The sequence below is a fragment of the Scylla paramamosain genome, unplaced genomic scaffold, assembly GCF_035594125.1.
Source record: "Scylla paramamosain isolate STU-SP2022 unplaced genomic scaffold, ASM3559412v1 Contig123, whole genome shotgun sequence".
NCBI lineage: Eukaryota > Metazoa > Arthropoda > Malacostraca > Decapoda > Portunidae > Scylla > Scylla paramamosain.
In genome coordinates this window covers 112,501-117,890 of record NW_026973788.1, presented here as the reverse complement: position 1 = coordinate 117,890, position 5,390 = coordinate 112,501, and the positions used below count along the sequence as shown (strand labels likewise).

At 56.1% G+C, this 5,390-nt stretch overlaps 2 non-coding genes across 2 annotated transcripts; both read left to right on the top strand.

Moving 5' to 3' along the window:
* The first annotated feature begins 1,443 nt into the window (after nucleotides 1-1,443).
* Nucleotides 1,444-3,336, top strand: LOC135099397 (small subunit ribosomal RNA). Its single transcript, XR_010267885.1, has one exon. It is a non-coding gene; the product is annotated as a small subunit ribosomal RNA (ribosomal RNA).
* Nucleotides 3,337-4,672: 1,336 nt separating this feature from the next.
* On the top strand, nucleotides 4,673-4,832 carry LOC135099394 (5.8S ribosomal RNA). The gene has a single exon (XR_010267882.1). It is a non-coding gene; the product is annotated as a 5.8S ribosomal RNA (ribosomal RNA).
* The last annotated feature ends 558 nt before the right edge of the window (nucleotides 4,833-5,390 follow it).

Below are 5,390 nucleotides of genomic sequence, written 5' to 3'. Positions count from 1 at the left end.
AGTGTCAGAAAGTCATGGCAATGGAATTGAAAGTGGAAAGGAGCAGCAGCAGCATGCCGTCTAGGCTACGGCTGGCTGGTGGGGGTGGCTTCAAGCCACCTTCCACCGAGTCATGTTGTTTCTGGGTAATCTCGCAGCAGCCGTCGTCGTCAAGGCTACGACGGCGGCTCCGCTGCTACTATACTACTCGTGTCTGTTGTTCCCCGCCTCGGGGAGCTTCGCCGACCGTGGGTAGTGTTGGTGTGTCCATACTGCCTCGACCGTGCGTGCCCCGAGGTCGGGCTGTCGTCAGCGCAGGGCTGCTGCGGCTCTTGACGGGCCGTGGCTTAAGTGATGCTTAAGTGAACTTACCCTTGCGTCTGCGGCGGCCGTTGGGAGAGAGAGAGACCTCGTTGCCTCGTCACGACGGCGTTCGTGCTTGGCCTCGTTGTCTTCTGGCCTCGGTGTTGCCGGACTGTGTGTGTGTGTGCGTGGTTGTTGTAGTCCCCGCCTCGGGGAAGGTCGCCGACCGTGGGTAGTGTTGGTGTGTCCATACTGCCTCGACCGTGCGTGCCCCGAGGTCGGGCTGTCGTCAGCGCAGGGCTGCTGCGGCTCTTGACGGGCCGTAGCTTAAGTGATGCTTAAGTGAACTTACCCTTGCGTCTGCGGCGGCCGTTGGGACGTGCACCTCCTTGTTTTTGTCCCCGCCTCGGGGAAGGTCGCCGACCGTGGGTAGTGTTGGCGTGTCCATACTGCCTCGACCGTGCGTGCCCCGAGGTCGGGCTGTCGTCAGCGCAGGGCTGCTGCGGCTCTTGACGGGCCGTAGCTTAAGTGATGCTTAAGTGAACTTACCCTTGCGTCTGCGGCGGCCGTTGGGACGTGCGCGACAACCCCCACCACCTGGTCTGTGGCCAGCAAGGGCTCCTCTTCCTCCTGTTATTAGTATTCCCCGCCTCGAGGAGCGGCGCCGACGATGGGTACTGTTGGTTGTTTCCACACTGCTCCGACTGTGCGCGCCTCGAGGTCCGGGCTGTCGTCAGCGCAGGGCTGCTGCGGCTCTTGACGGGCCGTGGCTTAAGTGATGCTTAAGTGAACTTACCCTTGTGTCTGCGGCAGCCGATGGGAAGAGGAAGGGAGGAGCCGTGATGGGTAGTGGTAGCAGGCAGCAACCGATTTCCAGTGCACAATGGATGAAGGGGCTGCTGCTCTCTGGATGAGCGCGCAAAAACCAAAATTGAATAATCATGATGAGGGGATTGACAGATTGTCAGAGGGGGCCGTCATCGTGATGATGGCGGCGGCCCAGCAAACAAACACGGAACCAAGGCAAAAAAACCAAACCAAACCAAAATGCAAGAGGTGTCAGACAAACAAAGTGAGTGAGTGAGAGAGAGAGAGAAAGGAGAACGATGGTGGCGTTCTTCCTAACCTAAGGCCAAAGAAAGCAAAACCCATAAACAAAACTACCTGGTTGATCCTGCCAGTAGTCATATGCTTGTCTCAAAGATTAAGCCATGCATGTCTAAGTACAAGCCCAATTAAGGTGAAACCGCGAATGGCTCATTAAATCAGCTATGATTCATTGGATCTGTAGCCCACACTTACTTGGATAACTGTGGTAATTCTAGAGCTAATACATGCATCACGTCTCTGACCGCAAGGGAAGAGCGCTTTTATTAGTTCAAAACCGGTCGGGCCTCGGTCCGCCAACCCCACCGTGTTGAATCTGAATAACTTGTGGCTGAGCGCACGGCCTCCAGTGCCGGCGCCGCCTCTTTCAAGTGTCTGCCTTATCAGCTTTCGATTGTAGGCTATGCGCCTACAATGGCTATAACGGGTAACGGGGAATCAGGGTTCGATTCCGGAGAGGGAGCCTGAGAAACGGCTACCACATCTAAGGAAGGCAGCAGGCACGCAAATTACCCACTCCCGGCACGGGGAGGTAGTGACGAAAAATAACGATGCGAGACTCATCCGAGGCCTCGCAATCGGAATGAGTACACTTTAAATCCTTTAACGAGGACCCATTGGAGGGCAAGTCTGGTGCCAGCAGCCGCGGTAATTCCAGCTCCAATAGCGTATATTAAAGTTGTTGCGGTTAAAAAGCTCGTAGTTGGATTTCAGTTCTGGACTGACGGTTCACCGCCCGGTGCACACTGTCACGCTCCGAACAGCCGTAACACAGCCCGCTGGCTCGCACGGGGTGCTCTTCACCGGGTGTCCCGCGTGGCCGGCAGAGTTTACTTTGAAAAAATTAGAGTGCTCAAAGCAGGCTACACTGATGGCCTGAATGCCTATGCATGGAATAATGGAATAGGACCTCGGTTCTATTTTGTCGGTTTTCTGAACCCGAGGTAATGACTAATAGGAACAGGCGGGGGCATTCGTATTGCGACGCTAGAGGTGAAATTCTTGGACCGTCGCAAGACGAACTACTGCGAAAGCATTTGCCAAGGATGTTTTCATTAATCAAGAACGAAAGTTAGAGGTTCGAAGGCGATCAGATACCGCCCTAGTTCTAACCATAAACGATGCTGACCAGCGATCCGCCGGTGTTATTCCCATGACCCGGCGGGCAGCTTCCGGGAAACCAAAGTCTTTGGGTTCCGGGGGAAGTATGGTTGCAAAGCTGAAACTTAAAGGAATTGACGGAAGGGCACCACCAGGAGTGGAGCCTGCGGCTTAATTTGACTCAACACGGGGAACCTCACCAGGCCCAGACACCGGAAGGATTGACAGATTGAGAGCTCTTTCTCGATTCGGTGGGTGGTGGTGCATGGCCGTTCTTAGTTGGTGGAGCGATTTGTCTGGTTAATTCCGATAACGAACGAGACTCTGGCCTACTAACTAGTCGACGGATCTCCAGCAATTGGTGTCCAGTTCGCAGCTTCTTCTTAGAGGGATAAGCGGCAATTCTAGCCGCACGAGATTGAGCAATAACAGGTCTGTGATGCCCTTAGATGTTCTGGGCCGCACGCGCGCTACACTGAAGGGATCAACGTGTCCTCCCCCTCCGAGAGGAGCGGGTAACCCGTTGAAATCCTTTCATGATAGGGATTGGGGTTTGCAATTGTCTCCCATGAACGAGGAATTCCCAGTAAGCGCAAGTCATGAGCTTGCGTTGATTACGTCCCTGCCCTTTGTACACACCGCCCGTCGCTACTACCGATTGAATGATTTAGTGAGGCCTTCGGACTGGCGCTCTTGGATGCCGGGCCTGCGTCGCGGTCAGTTCTGCTGCCGCCGCTGGGCTCTTTCGGCGCCTCGAGCTGACGGAAAGATGTCCAAACTTGATCATTTAGAGGAAGTAAAAGTCGTAACAAGGTTTCCGTAGGTGAACCTGCGGAAGGATCATTAACGTGTTGTTGGTTTTGAAGGCGAACCACACACTCAAAATAGAGCTAATACAAATAATGGGTGGTCGCGGTTCGCTCAAGCAGCGAGCCGTTGACCTGTTGGCGGGGCAAAAGGTGGTGCCCTGCCCGCCCAAAAAAAAAAAAAAAAAGGAAAGAGAGAGGGAAACCTTTCTTTTTCCGCTTCTTCTCCCCGCGCTCCGTGCCGGAGCGTGGGGTAGACCAACTGTTCTTACTTACACACCACGCCCACGGGAAACCACGGCGTTTGGTGCCTCCGTCGTCGCCGTAGTAGTGGCTAGGTGAGCCCGCTGGTTAATTCCGATAACGGCGACGATGACGGTCGGAGGAGAAGTTGGTGGTGGGTCCCGCCGCGAGGCCCACTCCTCTTCTACTAACCCCGATCGCCTCCCGTGCTGCGGGAGGGAAGGCACCACTCGTCCCCGGCGTTTGGTGCCTCCATCGTCGCCGTAGTAGTGGCTAGGTGAGCCCGCTGGTTAATTCCGATAACGGCGACGATGACGGTCGGAGGAGAAGTTGGTGGTGGGTCCCGCCGCGAGGCCCACTCCTCTTCTACTAACCCCGATCGCCTCCCGTGCTGCGGGAGGGAAGGCACCACTCGTCCCAACCGGCGTTTGGTGCCCCCATCGTCGCCGTAGTAGTGGCTAGGTGAGCCCGCTGGTTAATTCCGATAACGGCGACGATGACGGTCGGAGGAGAAGTTGGTGGTGGGTCCTGCCGCGAGGCCCACTCCTCTTCTACTAACCCCGATCGCCCCCCGTGCTGCGGGAGGGAGGGCACCACTCGTCCCCGGCGTTTGGTGCCCCCGTCGTCGCCGTAGTAGTGGCTAGGTGAGCCCGCTGGTTAATTCCGATAACGGCGACGATGACGGTCGGAGGAGAAGTTGGTGGTGGGTCCTGCCGCGAGGCCCACTCCTCTTCTACTAACCCCGATCGCCCCCCGTGCTGCGGGAGGGAGGGCACCACTCGTCCCAACCGGCGTTTGTTGGTTCCTCCGTCGTCGCCGTAGTAGTGGCTAGGTGAGCCCGCTGGTTAATTCCGATAACGGCGACGATGACGATCGGAGGAGAAGTTGGTGGTGGGCCAGCAGGCCTCACTCCTCTTCTACTAACCCCGATCGCCGCCCGTGCTGCGGGAGGGAGGCACCACTCGTCGGCGGTGGGTAATCTCAAACCTGCACACTACCTGTGTTGTCCAACAACAAGCTCTTGTTGTTGGCGTTTTTAAACCTGCACACTACGTCTTCCCACTATCGTCTCCTGGGGCAGAGACGGCGGAAGTCTTGAAAGCCTAAAAAAAATTCCAGCAATGGAAATGTACAACTCTTAACGGTGGATCACTCGGCTCGTGGGTCGATGAAGACCGCAGCAAGCTGCGTGTCGGTATGTGAATCGCAAGAATACCAGATACATCGACAAGTCGAACGCACATTGCGGCGGCGGCACTCTCATGTGCTGCCGCCACTCCTACACGAGGGTCGGATATCAATTCCAATACATCGGCATTGTCATGTCACGTGAGGCACGCTGTCCGCTTACCACCGCACCCTATGCCGTGTCGGTGGGCTTCTAAGCGGCGGCGGCGGCGGGAGTCAACCACAACAACAACACTGTTGTTGGGCGGGACCCGCCCTTGGCCTGCGTGCTTGGCAGTGACCGCCTTGGGGAGTTTCGCCCTGAATAAAAGCAGAGAGGCTGCTTGGGGCGTTCCCTTAAGACGGGCTGTCAAAGCGCACGAGAGTAGTAGTACTGTGCGTCTGGGGCAGCCCATGCAAGGACCAGTGCCGGCTGCTGCTGCTGCACCAGCAGCGCTTCCAAGTCCAAGTGCAGTGAGGCTATAAAGATATCTACTGTACACCTGCGGAGGAGGTTAAAGTGGTTAAAGAAAGAGGGCAAGTTTATTATTATATATTTAAAGTGGAGAAGTGTGTGAACTCACTCCCACAGGCAAAAACAAACAAACCACCAACCACTCTCTGGCTGCGCTGTATGTAGTAGCAATTCTGCCTCGCTCGGACGGAACGCCGCCAGGAGCAGCA